Raw genomic sequence first — 15,913 nt, forward strand, 5'->3', positions numbered from 1 at the left:
TTCAGACACCATTTCCCTCTCTCAACAGGAATTTTGAACCTGCAGTTTCTTCCACCTGGGCAAACGAGTCTCTACTCCAACTGGTTGCTGGAGCCTTTTCCTGCAGGCGATAGTTTTTGAGTGGCACACCTCTCACATCCTTTTGTTGAGTAAGTTGTGCTCCTCTAGATGGACTCATGGGAGGAACTGAGACAACCCTACTTTGGTTTTTCTCCTTTGAGGAAGTCTGTTCCATAAGAAATGCTCATGAATCCTGTGCTCCTACAAACTCTGAGTGCAGGATGATCCCAGAGGTGCAGGAAATTCGCCTGTGGTCCATCATAACAGCAGCTGAGCAGTTGGTCACTCATCCTATAGATTTCTAAATTTGAGTCCAACATCAGTTCACGCTACCTACCAAACCTCAGGGGCCATGTATTAAACTATCCAAATTGTCCCATTAAAGTCAAGCCCCCTGGACATTAGCTAAGAGACAAGCATAACTCTCCCCCAATATTGGGGATGATTTGCACCACATAGACAGACAGTATTAAAAATTCTCTCATCTAATCTCCAAAATCCGCCTGTTATAACCTTAATGTGGCAAGGTTATACAGGATTAGTGAGACTAGGTTTTACCCATATCCAACCCTCACTTTGGAATTATATATATGGAAATACATATATGAGTATGTACATACACACACACACACACACAAACACACACACACATGTGCAGTCCTCCCTGCTCCCTTGGCATTTGAGGTACATTGATTCCAGAACCTCCCCTGATGCTCAAGTCCTTAATGTGAAATGGGATTACATTTGCATATCAAAAACTTGTAAGGTATAGTTCTGGCCGAAGCAGAAAAAGGAAAGACGACCTCTACAGAAGTAGGCTACTTTTATTCAGGCAAGGAGGGACAACAGTCGGCCTAAGGACCAGGCTGAACAGGGATCAGGGATCAGGGAGGCTCCATATTTATAGGGAGGTTTGTGGAAGTGATAAGGGAAATGTTAATCAGGCGGGATGTTTTGGGTATTCTTTAGTTGAGATGGCATTTGTAGTTGGGCAGGGGGTGATAAGTCTTCTGGGCAGGTGTAGGGGGTGGAAGGTTTCTGGACAGGGGGTGATAAGTCCCAGATAGATGCAACCGGCCTGGAGCATCAGGGCGGGACCTAAAGTTCTGTTTTCTCCGAAGTTAGATGATTCAGCAAGGGCCTTTGAGACTATTTTCTTTTCTAGGCCCAAAAGACTCCTTCAAAACTTCCTTAAATCATCTCGTGATTCCTTTTTCTTATTGTAGATTACTTTTAATACCTAAATACAATGTAAGTTCTATGCATATAGTTGCAAATAAATACTGTGTACTTAGTTGCCGAGTATGGCAAATTTGGGTTTTGCTTGGAGGAACTTCCTGGAATTTTTTCCAAATATTTTTGATCCACAATTGGTTGAATCCATGGATGGAAGTAGTCATGGATGTGAGAGCTAGACCATAAGAAAGGCTGAACGCCGAAGAATTGATGCGTTTGAACTGTGGTATTGGAGAAGACTCTTGACAGTCCCTTGGACTGCAAGGAGATCAAACCAGTCAGTTCTAGAGGAAATCAATCCTGAATAGTCATTGGAAGGACTGATGCTGAAGCTGAAGCTTTAATACTTGGGCCAACTGATTCAAAGAGCCAACTCACTGGAGAAGACCCTGATGCTGGGAAAGACTGAAGGCAGAAGAAGGGGACGACAGAGGATGAGATGATTTGATGGCATCACTGACTCATGAGTGGACATAAGTTTGAGCAAGCTCTTGGAGATGGTGAAGGACAGGGAAGCCTGGCATGCTGTAGTCCACAGAGTCACAAAGAGTTGGAGACAACTGAGTGACTGAACCACAACAAATGGATGGAAGGCATGCAAATACAGAATGCTGACTGTATATTAATGATGAGCTGTGGATGTTAGCCAGCACTTCCATTTTAATAAACTGTTCCACTAATTTCCTTGAAACATTCATTTCCTGGGCTGGTTTGGCTCTCCAAGTAAATCAGTTGTTGAATATGCCTGGGGGTAACTTGGTGCCCTAACATACTACAACAAGATTCCACAGGCCATTAAAATGTCAGCATAGGTCTACTGGACAGCATATTAAAAAAACAGAGACATTGCTTTGCCAACAAAAGTCCATCTAGTCAAAACTATGGTTTTTCCAGTAGTCATGCATGGATGTGAGAGTTGGACTATAAATAAAGCTGAGTGCCAAAGAACTGATGCTTTCAAACTGTGGTGTTGGAGAAGACTCTTGAGAGTCCCTTGGACAGAAAGGAGGTCCAACCAGTCCATCCTAAAGGAAATCAGTCCTGAATATTCATTGGAAGAACTGATGCTGAAACTGAAACTCCAATACCTTGGCCACCTGATGTGAAGAACTGACTCGTTGGAAAAGACCCTGATGCCAGGAAAGATTGAAGGCAGGAGGAGAAAGGGATGACAGAGGACAAGATGGTTGGATGGCATCACCGACTTGATGGACATGAGTTTGAGTAAGCTTTGGGAGTTGGTGATGGACAGGGAAGCCATGTGCAGTCTATGGGATCACAAAGAGTAGGACACGACTAAGTGACTGAACTAAACTGAACTGAGGTCTACTGGAGGCCAAAGGAGAAATTAGATTAACTTCTTAGACCACTCCCAACTCCAGTGCTATAATCATGACAAGGTAATTCAACAGGACACCACTGGAAGAGCCCACAGGCTTTTCTATAACTCAACCCCAGGTCCATGCCAAGACCACTACCAACTCCATCTTTATTGCTCCTCTCCCTGACACCGACAGGTTCCTTGGTATGTTTCCCATCCTTTTTTTTGCTGACTCTGAAGACAAGTTCACAAGGTGAAGACAAGACCAGGCTACTGAACACCTTGGGAGTACAGAAAGATAACATCAGGATCAACCACAACTGGGGCACAGTGAACATTCTTACAGCCCTGGTACCCACCTGAGGGGGCAAAGGAAGTTCTGGTGTATTCTAGCCCCCACGTTATATTTCAGAAAGTAACACTCTCTGAAGCTTTGGTGGCCGTACAATTTATCATCCGTATTGAGGCAGTTCTGAACATAAAAAGAGATGCTAATAATCCTTATGCTGGAAAGGAGACATAAACACCCCCTCCTTCGTTTCTCCTGCCTCCAACCAAGTCTGTATGATTCACACTTATCTTGGCTAACCAATTTTATTTCCACTAGGATTTTGCCCCACAGTGAGATGGATCACTTAGAACAACTTCACAGGTCAGGTTTCCTTCAGAAAGATCTTTCCTGGGTTTCTGAATATATTGTGGTGGTTTAGTCACTAAGCCATGTCTGACTCTTGAAACCCCATGGACCATAGCCCTCCAGGCTCCTCTGTCCATGAGATTTTCTAGGCAAGAATGCTGGAGTGGGTTGCCATTTCCTTCTCCAGAAGATCTTCCCAACCCAGGGATCAAACCTGTGTCTCCTGCATTGCAGGCAGATTCTTTAACAACTGAGCCACCAGGGAAGCCCTTAGTATGTACATAGTATATTCCAATGAAGAAGGAAATGGCAACCCACTCCCGTATTCTTGCCTGGAGAATCCTGTGGACAGAGGAGCCTGGTGGGCTGCTGTCCATGGGGTCACATAGAGTCGGACATGACTGAAGCGACTTAGCAGCAGCAGTATATTCCAAATAGTGAAACTTCTCAGTGTTTATAACTCATTTTATTGAGTCTCAAAAACATCTGAATTTTCATCACATACACACATTCTGCACATATGGAAAGTCTCTAGTCAGTGAAAAAGAGAGGAAAAAAAGGTCAAGTCTTTGTAAATAGTGCCACAATGAACATTGGGTGCTTATCTTTACAAATGATGGTATCCTTTGGCTATACGTACAGGATCGATGTTGCTGGATCATATGGTAGCTCTATTTTCGATTTTTTAAGGAACCTCCACGCTGTTCTCCATTTACAATAGCCAGGACATGGAAGCAACCTAAATGTACATCGACAGAGGAATGGGTAAATAAGATGTGGTACATATATACAAAGAAATATTACTCAGCCATGGAAATGAATGAAATAATGCCATTTGCAGCAACGTAGATAGACCTAGAAATTGTCATACTGAATGAAGTAAATCAAAGACAAATATTATATGATATCACTTATATGTTAAATCTAAAAATAATAATAATAATACAAATGAGCTTATTTACAAAACAGAAATAGTTATAGATGTAAAAATCAAACTCAGTTACCAGGCGAAAATGCAGGGGAGGGATAAACTGGGAGATTGGAATTGACATATGCATACTACTATTTGGAGAAGGCAATGGCACCCCACCCCAGTACTCTTGCCTGGAAAATCCCATGGACAGAGGAGCCTGGTAGGCTGCAGTCCACGGGGTCACTAGGAGTCGGACACGACTGAGCGACTTCACTTTCACTTTTCACTTTCATGCATTGGAGGAGGAAATGGCACCCCACTCCAGTGTTCTTACCTGGAGAATCCCAGGGACGGGGGAGCCTGGTGGGCTGCCATCTATGGGGTCACAGAGAGACGGACACCTAAGTCGAAGTGACTTAGCAGCAGCAGTAGCAGCTACTACTATTTATAAAATAGGTACATAATAAGGACCTACTGTACAGCACAGGGAACTCTACTCAATACTCTGTAATAACCTAAAAGGGAAAAGATATAAAATATATTTTTAAAACACATACATATATATATATATGTATATACACACACACACACACACACACACGTGTGTGTGTGTGTGTGTGTGTGTATGTTTAGTTAGTCATGTCTGACTCTGCGACTCCATGGACCGTAGTGCACCAGGCTCCTCTCATCATGGAATTCTCCAGGCAAGAACACTGGAATGGGTAGCCATTACGTTCTCCAGGGGATCTTCCCAACCTAGGGATCGAACCTGGGTCTCCTGCACTGCAGGTAGATTGTTTACTGTCTGAGACACCAGGGGAGCCCCAATACATATGTATGTATGTATAATCGATTCACTTTGCTGTACAGCAGAAACTAATATTGTAAATCAACTATACGCCAATAAATTTTTTTTTTTAAAAAAGTCAAGTCCTTAATGAAGCATCTTTATCAGTAAAAGTACAACTGCAAACAGGTTAACAGTCTGCATAATTCACTGCAAACCCGAAGACAAAAAACACATTCACGTCTGAGAATTTCAGTGTGAATACCCTCATTTGATTTTTACATGAAATCATATAATTACAGGATTCCTACATCTTTGGAAAATATTAGCTCTTCCTAATTGATCTTTTTCTGTTAATGTAGAGATTTTGCACTTTTAAATCTTCCACTTTTGACTGTTACAATCATTTTTAAAGGATTTAAGCCTAAGTTATTAACTCTGGCTTCAGAACATCAGTCTGAAACAAAGGAAGCAGAAATATGCTTTATTTGTAACATATCTCAACTACATAAGAAAAGAAATATTATCAAGTGTAATACCTACCACTGTTACCCAATTTATTTCCTAAACTTTATTGAACCTTGAACTATATAATCACCTAAAAAAAAGCCAGTGTTATATTTCTCTTTGTTATTTTCTTAAATATTATACAGATCATTTATTTCAGATGATCCCTAACATCAAGTTACTTTTCCTTCATACAATGTGTGACTATCATCCAAATGACCTCATTAATCCTATTAAATTAGAGGGCTTCGATTGAGAGGCTTGAATAGGGAATGTTTTGCCCTTTGAAAATACAATGGTTTGTCAACAACGATGGCTAAGTTTCTGAACTGCTAACATGGAATGGTGTGAATATTTCACATATATACAGCCCATTAATGGATTAATGTAATCACCATTTCATATTAAAATAACAAAAGGTTGCCCCAAAAATAAAAGTTTATTTTCATACTTACTATTATCATCCTCAGTCTTTCTTTTTAAAAGCTGCACACACCCTCCTGTAACAATTATTCTTCAGCTATTAGGAAAGTTCCACTTCTCCCTCATAAATGTGAAGAGAAAGCAACTTTATATATTATTTTAACTACAATTTAAACGGATTTTACAATTTACAAAACACTGCTTATATGAATTTGCCCATTTAAAATAGCAGTTTGTGAAGGCCAAAAAAAGTTAATTTTCAATGGTTCAATCAGATCTCACTGGATCCTTACAACCACCTTGTGAGAAAAACAATATTATTTACCCATTAGGCAATTTAGAAAGGTTAAGAAATTGACACAAAGCTATCCAATAAAGTCCATGCCCAATATTTAGGTCCCAAATCTTCTAAATCTTTTTTTTCCTATTATGATGTGTTGTGATACATAGCTCAGGGCTTTCAAAGTGTCTGTGCAGAATGTTCAGGGTCTAAACAAGTGCGAGAACCACTGAGATTACCTTTAAGTTTTTGAAAAGCAAATTATAAGGACACTAAAAGAGAAGCAGAAGGAATATGTACTCCTGATCAGCTGCAACTATCAACCCCTGCCCCACCCGCTCCTCGCCCACTTTATGGGTGGAATCAATGCATAAAACCACACGGCCTTTCAGGCCATCCACTTTTCTTTTGTGATTCCCTTTTTCAAAAATGGACTTTTTTCTAACTGACGTAATGTGAGGAGCAGTTCTTCATAGAAAAAAAAAAAGTCAGCATCATCAAATTCATCTTTTGAATGATCTTAACTCACACAAGTCCCTGCTCCTATCAACACAGCAATGGTTACTAAGTAGAATCAGCCTCTATAACCTAGAAGGCAGACCTGCCAGCATTTTTAGGCTGCTGCTGCTAAGTCGCATCAGTCGTGTCTGACTCTGTGCGACCCCGTAGACGACAGCCCACCAGGCTCCTCTGTCCCTGGGATTCTCCAGGCAAGAATACTGGAGTGGGTTGCCATTTCCTTCTCCAGTGCATGAAAGTGAAAAGTGAAAGTGAAGTCACTCAGTCATGTCTGACTCTTAGCGACCCCATGGACTATAGCCTACCAGGCTCCTCCATCCATGGGATTCTCCAGGTAAGAGTACTGGAGTGGGTTGCCATTGCCTTCTCCGATTTTTAGGCTATCTCCCAAGAATTCAGACTCACAGGTAGCAACAAGTACATAAAATCTGAGTGTTCAGGAATTGGAACATAATAGATCTAAAGCAATCTGACATCCTCTTCAAACCTTCTCCAAACTCTCAACCCCTTCTCCATCAAAGTCCCCATAATAGAAATCCAGGGCTGCACAGGAAAAGAAATGGAAGTTCAGATGTATCTTGTCTATTCAAACAAAAGGTATGCTTTCGTAACCTGTCACTGTATAAATAACATACTGTCTTCCACTAAGACGTTCCTGCTTTGAAGAAATTTTGAAAGTGACTTAACCTTTCACATCAGGTTAGCACATCTCGGAAAAGGAATGTGAGAGAATGTTCCTTCAAAGATGGAAATATATGTACAATCCCCATGTCATAGGTGAGTTAAGCATGACAGGGAAGAACTGAATTCTCTTTGTAAATTAAACTGGTAAAATATGTTCTATCAGAAGTTGGGGAGGGTGGAATAATACATACATATAGACACATACTCAGGAAACCTCAAACTTTTCAGAGTTGTTAAACTGATAGACTCAAGACAGAGAGAGTGGATAAGTCTGAGCACCATGCATTTTACTTCCAATTTTCATTTTGAAAGACAAGCTCGCCTGACTTTTTTCAGACCTATCTAAATTTCTCTGCTCTCGAAGCTTGTGAATGAGTACCACATGTTTATAGCTGGCTAAAGTGACTGTCTCTGTGGAGGATGTTTTCCTGTTTCTTATTTAAGGCACTAGTAATTAATCTGAACTGTCTTTCAGACATAGAAGAACCAGATTCTAAAATTCTCTCCTTTCCTTCCTGTCCCCTCCCCAGCCTTGCAGGAGAAATGGGGAATACTTTTCCTGTCATCAGAACCTTCATGGAGTTTTGAATTGTCTATTCTGGTGAATCTGTTAAAGCTTCAAGCAGTTTGAGATCTGAGGTATCCAAATGGCAGGAAGTGATTTACTAAGATTCATCCCCAGAGAACAAATATTGGAGCACAATAGTGATTTTGTTAATAATATGAACAGAGATTTTCTACATATAAATCACATCAGCATATGTTTCTAGATTCAATGTCCATAAGGTTCCAATTCAGGCTAGAAAGTAAAAAAAAAAAAAAAAATTACATTCAATAATCTTATATTGTAGATTTGATATGGAATGAGTGAGTTTTATTCAACAAAAGCATTTACCTCTAGGGGAAACATCCAGTACAACAAATTGACTAAACCCAAAATATACTTATGGCAAACTGTTAAAATAATTTCAAAGAAAAACATGAAAAAACAACATAAGAATTCTCCCATAAAATGCAATTCTTAGATTCATGCTAATTTACAATGGGTTTGATATTTAATAGTACATTTCTAGTTAATTGCTTTACCAAAATCTCCCTCGGGCCAAATGTCCAGATTCCTTGCTTTTTAGTCAAAGAAGAGAGAAAGAGGGGGGAAAAAGCCTGACATCTAGACTTCTTCAAATTATTTACTAAATAATTTTAAGCAGCTCTGAGTTAAGGATCTGAGTTCATTATTTACTTATTTAGAAACAAGCATCCGAATCCTAGTAGGTGTCAGAGACCAATAAGGCCCTACCTGCCTTTAAGGAATTCACAATCTAGTGGGAGAAAATGGCATATAAACACTCAGAATATAACATGTGAGTGCTATGGGCTACCCAGGTGGCAGAGTGGTAAAGAATCCACCTGCCAATGCAAGAGACTCAAGAGACGTGGGTTCAGTCTCTGGATCAGGAAGATCGTCTGGAGTAGGAAATGGCAACCCACTGCAGTATTCTTGCCTGGAAAATTCAATGGATGGGGAGCCTGGCAGGCTACAGTCCATGGGGTTGCCAAGAGTCGGACACAACTGAGCATGCGCGTACCCATGCATGTCAGTACTAGCTCCAGAATCAAACACTCCACCGACAACAACTCCATTCAGGACTGTTCTCATCACCTCCAGAATCAAGGTAGTTAATAATAGCTTCCGTTCACAGGAAGCACAGCACTCTACCATAAATGCTTTACAAGCATTATGTTAAACCTAGCCTTGACAATTTAGGTAGGTATTATTTGCTCCTTTTCACAGATAAGAAACGCAGCTTGATCTTGTACTCTATTGGTAGGAATATAAATTGGTGCAGCCTATTGGGAGAACAGTATGGAATTTCTTCAAAAAACTAAAAGAGGACTACTATCTGATCCAGCAATCCCACTTCTGGGTAGATATCCAAAGGAAACGAAATCACTCTCTTGAAGCAATATCTGCACTCCGTGTTCACTGCAGCATAACTTACAATAGGCAAAACATGGAAACAACTCAAGTGTTCACCAACAGATGAAGGGATAAAGTGATGTGTTTATAAATACAATAAAATATTATTCAGTTAGTAAAAAGAAGGAAAGCTTGCCTTTTGTGACAACATGGATGGACCTTGAGGGCAATAGGCTAAGTAGAGTAAGTCTCAGAGAAAGACAAATACTATTTGGTCTCACTCATGTGGAATTTTAAAAAGTGAAACTCACCAGAGCAGAGAGCAGAATGATGGTTGTCAGAGGTTTAGAGGTGGAGCAAAGGGGTGATATTGACAGAAAGTGCAAACTTTCAGTTCTAAGATGAATATGTTTCTGAGATCTAAGATGGAAGTGCTAACTAACCTCATTGAGATAACCATTTCACAACTGTATACATATATCAAATTACCATGTTGTATGCCTTAAACTTACACTGCTATATGTAAATTATATCTCAATAAAGATGGGTGGAAAAGCTTGCATTCCAATGCAAAAGCAGCCATACATGACGTATAAGTTAATGTGGTAGCAGTGTTCCAATAAAACCTATTGACACTAAGAAAAAGAAACACTGAAGTTCAGAATGTTTAGGTCTTTGATGTTCAATGGGTATAGTTTCAGTTATGCGAGACAAATAAGTTCTAAAGATCTGCTGTTCAACATTGCTCGTATAGATAACTATACTGTATTGTGCATTAAAATTTTAGCATTCTTACAACAATAAAATCCTTTCAAGGAAAAAGGATAATAAGAAATCTGTAGTACCATGGGGGATGGAGGGAAGTGGAAATGAATTCAATATCTCATGTCATGATGACAGTGAACAGAGAAAACAAATAGCAAAGTACAGTGTCAATACACAAAAGTCAGTGTGTTTTCTCTACACTAATAATGAACAATCAGAATTGACATTTTTGACTAACGAATTTTTATTGAAATATATTTGATATACAATATGATGTTGGTTCCAGGTATTTAGAACTGAAAATTTTTTTTTAATTTTTATTTTTTTTTAATTTTATTTTATTTTTAAACTTTACAATATTGTATTGGTTTTGCCAAATATCGAAATGAATCCGCCACAGGTATACCCACGTTCCCCATCCCGAACCCTCCTCCCTCCTCCCTCCCCTACCTTCCCTCTGGGTCGTCCCAGTGCACCAGCCCCAAGCATCCAGTACCATGATGAATGGATAAGAAAGCTGTGGTACATATACACAATGGAGTATTACTCAGCCATTAAAAAGAATACATTTGAATCAGTTCTAATGAGATGGATGAAACTGGAACCTATTATACAGAACTGAAATTTTTAACAATTCCATTTACAGTAGCACCAATAAATGAAATACCTAATTATAAATCTAACAAAATATGTACATATGTCCAGAAGACTATGAAACAGTGTGGGAAAAAATCAAATAAAATCTAAGTAAATGGAGAAATACTCTAAAAAAAAAGAGCATATTTAACTCAGTTGTCTAAAGCCATGTAACTAGTAGGCTGGAAAGCCAATACCCAAAACTCCTCTGGCTCAACATTTATTTGTGCTGACTTAACTAAGCTTTGTACTAATGCCTCATTGTAAATAAATCAATGTTCAGTAGTCCTTTGGTTGCAGGACTAAAAACTGCAAAATATTGTTTCAGTAAGGGAACCCCTTACTGAACTCTCAGGATAGTTTGCTTTTGGAAAATTATAACTCTCTTTTCAACCAGAGCATGAATTATAATATATTACATAGTTTTAGGATCTAAGACTCCATTTTAATGTGAGAGATAGAAGTAAAGAACTTCTAAACATCTTAAAAGGGTCTTTTTACCTTGTTCTAGAATAAATATCTTAAGATAACAGTAGATATCCCAAGATACCTGAAATCTTCTGCAGCTATTTGCGCTCATATAAAACTAACCTGCAGAGAACAATCGGGGTTTGCAGCAGAAGTTTAAAAGTAGTTTGGTTAGATGTTTAACTAGTTGAATTCGATGTTCAGTTGGTTAAACTGTTAATTCACAGGTTCTGATGAGGCAAGGCTTTCCTCAGTGGATTCATCCATCACTCAATTCCACACTCAACTGAACTTACAGACAGGATGAAGCCCATAACACCCTTGGTATCTAGTCGCAGAAAACAAGGAGTCCATCTGAATGGGAGGCTTCCTTTCCCCTGCCCAGGACCCCAGGGAATCCTGGATGGCTCAGAGACCTTCCTGCTTTCAACAGACCTAGACAGCTCTCAGCAAATAGATCTATCTTCTATCTTGAATAATTTCTTAAGGGACATTTACAGATGGGTCATCAATTCTTTTTAAATCCTATAAGATGTATTTAAGTATACAACGCAGGATACAGTCACCATGTTCTAAGCAATTACACCCAGGAATTTCCTTACTAAAGGGGAAAGCATGCACACTTGCAGCAATTTCACTAAATGTGTACTCCTCAAGCGTGCTTATTTTTAGGACAATATATTCTTTTCCATGTCCTAAATATGGTAAAGTTAAAGCCTACATTGTTTTGGCTATTAAAGATATTAACCAGTTCAGTCGCTCAGTCGTGTCCGACTGTTTGCGACCCCACGAACCGCAGCACACCAGGCCTCCCTGTCCATCACCAACTCCTGCAGTTTATCCACATTCATGTCCACTGAGTCGGTGATGCTATCTAACCATTCCATCCTCTGTCGTCCCCTTCTCCTCCTGCCTTCAATCTTTCCCAACCTCAGGGTCGTTTCAAATGAGTCAGCTCTTCACATCAGGTGGCCAAAATACTGAAGATACAAATAAGTGAGAGGAAAAGAATTTTGACTGGTTTCATCCCATGATATTCACAAGGGAAATGTTTTCCTCCTATTCAGACAGGAGTATTACTTCAATGTTTCAATTATGAGATTATTATTGTCCAGTACTTTTTTCCTGAGAGGTCTCATAGTCCTTACCTTTTATTCCTCTCCACTAATATTAGAATTATCAGAGGTTTAGTGTTTAATTTGGTAACTGTTTTTGGTTGTGGGGGGTTGGAGGATGTAAGGGTGATTCTAGCACAGAAACTCATTGGTCCATTGATGGAAACAGGGCTCATAAGAGGAGAATCATTTTGTAGGGAAGATGAGAATCAGACACAGAGAAAGGTCTAGACTGGAACCATATATTTGAGAGTTATTGTACAAAAGATATGCTGAAATGGAAGCTAGAATTTCTACCTCACCACACCCACATATACACAAAACATAGGCCTGACCTTGCCCAGGTAGGTGAGGAAAAGACCTCATTCTGATCCATGTGTTGGACAGGTCTTGCAGAATGCTACAATTCTTAGCTCATCTAATTGCACCTACATGGAATGAAGTCAAGTACGTGCAGTTATGCAAGTTCAATTGTTCTCACCCTAAGACTAAGACATACCCAGGCATAACTGAGAACAGAGGCTATGTGAACCAGGGTCAAAGGAGTCACAGGAGAAATTACCAAGGTTAATGATGCTAGGTCCATTTCACAATAAGGAGCCAGATAAGAGAGGAAGATGATTTCTGAATAAAATATGTGCCTGTTGCACAGATTACCCTTCCAGTCTTAAGGACACATGCCTCATGTCCTAAGTTGAGATAGGTTTATTGAAAGGAAAGAAACAGACACTCCATGCGGCATTGAGAGCACAGAGGAGTCAATGGCTTTCCCAGAACTACCTCTGTGCAGAGGTGAGCACCATGAGCAAGAGCCACCGGCAGCCGTAGCATGAGATTTGCCAAGCACCACCACTGCAGCAGGCATCCCAACTGGCAGTGGTGTCACGACAGGTAAGGATTAACAATGATGCTCCTACCACAGACAGCAGAGCCTTAACACTAGGTATCAGGGTCATCAGAAAAGGTAAAACAAAAAAGTGACAGCCTTTTCCTTCCAGTGTGAACCACACCTGAAAAGGAGGGAAATGGCAGGTGCCATGTAGCATCCAGGAAGCACATGGGTCCATGTGGATTTCTTCCAATACTATCTAAGAAGAATTTGAGAATCTGGAATTTTCAGAGTTTGTAGAGGTAGAGCCTATTTGTGACTTGTTTTCATCTTCATATTACCCCTAAGCCAGTGTGACTTTGGAAGGGCAAGTAAAACTGAAAAACAGGGCTACCCAAGTAAAGAAAAAATAAATTTTAAAACTCCCCCCGTTTCCCCATGCATGAAAAAGTATCTATATCCAGCCACCCTCATAATGCAGAAGTTTCTGATTTTTTCTATTAAAAATGACATAACCATTCCCTTTCCACCCCTAGTAATTAAATGCTTACAGCAGTTGTTTGTCTCAAAAGCTCTCTTGTAGTCATATGGGCCCCTTTTGCTTCAAGACAAGAAAGAAGAATCTTGTAGGATCCTGCTTTCTAATACTCATAGTGATCAGAAAAGCACGAGTCCTTAGAGAATTCAAGGTAAACCTGATACACAATAGCAGGCACTGTTCTCACAGCTAATTGGGGGAACCTGGATGGTGCCCAGGTTTGAACCACACAGAAGTAATTATTCCTTTCCCTTCACAGATAACTTTAGAAAAGCACTCGCTTACATTCATGAACTTTTCCCACTACAGCATGAGAAATGCAGGAATGTAGCTCAGCCTGCCTTGCTTAGAGATGTTTCCCAAAATTGAGTGCATTTGTTTAAGCTCGTTTCCAAAAAAAAAATTGAAAGTTTAGCTCAAAATTTTCTTTTGGGGAGTGGAGGGATGGAATTTTATCAGATTGGTGGGAAAGTCATGGTGAGTGTGCCAAAGAATCATATTGCTTTCTTTTTCTTTAACAAAAAAAATACCAAAAAAAAAAACCCTCATGCTGATTTTGCAGCGGGAAGCCTGCCCAAATGACAAATTAGGCAAGATGAAATGCAGTGGTTTGGCCTTTCTGGAAATTTAATTCTCAGGTTTCGAAAAATCTGGGGAAAACAAGAAATCTTATTGTTAAAGGACAGTAAATTAGCATACGGCAGCAACCCTAGTAAGAAAAGCTTGCCTGCAAAACAGGAAAAGTATGGAGACATTTTGAAATGCAAAGGCTGCCTATGAAACAGCCATTTAAAATAACTACATGGAGATAATCCAAAACATGGAGAGAAAGAAGCACAGGAGTAAAAGCAAGAATGAGGAAATGATGTCCAAGGAACTGAAAGTCTTATATGGTTTTCAGCCTTTGCTTTCATTTTGCCCAAATGTCAGGAGGACCCAGGTGCCTTAGGCTGAGATTTTAAACAGAGTTTAGATCAGTAAAAACTTAGAGATAAAAAATCTAAACCAAGGGATTCCCTGGTGATCCTATGGTTAGGATTCCGAGCTCTCACTACTGAGGGCCCAGGGTTCAATCCCTTGTCAGGGAACTAAAATCCCAATAAGTTGTGAGGTGCAGGCAAAAAAAAAAAAAATCCGAATCAGAAAGAATCAGAAAAGAAGAAGAAAGGTCAAGAACGCAAGAGGTGAGAACCAAGTGGCCAAGGCAAGGCCAGAAACACTCAGAGTCATAGGAAAGGGACAGAAGACCACCATGTTCAAGTTCACTTACTAAAAGAGACCAAAGCCAAAGAGGCCAAGGGGTGGCTTTAACACTGGCCTTTTCAGACTTTTCCAAAGAAACCATAGATAGAGGAGAGTAGATTCACATCCCCTAGAGATCCCGAAGCACTTAGCCAGCATTTGTAAACATCATATAGCTTAAAAATTAATGAAAATTTTGCATTGTCCCCATACAGCAACCTTGTTCTTATCAATATAAAGTTAATATAAGGTCAGTTTCTCCCACTGAGCAAAACAGAATGCTCAAGAGGACACACCATATGCAAAAGCACAGGAGAACCCCCACCCTTGTGCTAAATGAATTTTTTAAAGGAGAAGAAATCAGTCCAAGAAAGAAGAAATAAAAGAACAAAAACTATACTTCATGTCCTAACTTAGTAAAGCTATTTTTCATAGATTCTCCATTTTAGTAAAGGACAAAGGCAGACTGGGTACAGAACAGAGTTTGGGTGTTGGTTACCCAGAAAGCAGTAATCAAGGCAAAGTTAATGAACAAAACATTACTGGGGTGTGGGATGGGGGTTAGATAAAGAGTTATTATTTCATGGAAATGGGGATTCAGCTGTATAAAATGAAAAGTTCTGGATGGTGGTGATATTTGCACAACAATAAAATGTATTTAATACAACTGAACTGTATACTTTAAAATGGTTTAAAATGTGATATACACACACATATATAGGAATATTATTCAACCATAACAAAGAAGAAAATCCTGCCATTTATAATAATATGGATGGGTCTTGAGGGAATTATGCTAAGTAAAATGTCAGACATAGAAAGATAAATACTGTATGATCTTGTTAATGTGAAATTAAAAAAAAAAAAACTGAACTCATAAATACAGAGAAAAGATTGGTGGTTGCAAGGTGGGAGGTGAGCAAAATGCATGAAAGTGATCAAAAGGTACAAACTTCCACATGTACAATGTGGCGACTATAGTTAATAATACTGTATTATATGTTTGAAAGTTACTAAGACAGCAGATCTTAAAAG

The 15,913-nt window shown here is 39.5% G+C and overlaps 1 long non-coding RNA gene across 1 annotated transcript in view; it reads right to left on the reverse strand.

The window, feature by feature from the left end:
- Positions 1 to 5,926: 5,926 nt before the first annotated feature.
- LOC104988655 overlaps positions 5,927 to 15,913 on the reverse strand; it is a 31,597-nt gene continuing 21,610 nt past the window's right edge. The window contains exon 3 of the long non-coding RNA XR_825266.1: positions 5,927 to 6,005. This is a non-coding gene — a long non-coding RNA (uncharacterized LOC104988655). The remainder of the gene's footprint in view (positions 6,006 to 15,913) is intronic.

Source organism: Bison bison, unplaced genomic scaffold, assembly GCF_000754665.1.
Source record: "Bison bison bison isolate TAMUID 2011002044 unplaced genomic scaffold, Bison_UMD1.0 scf7180017864141, whole genome shotgun sequence".
Taxonomy (NCBI): Eukaryota; Metazoa; Chordata; class Mammalia; order Artiodactyla; family Bovidae; genus Bison; species Bison bison.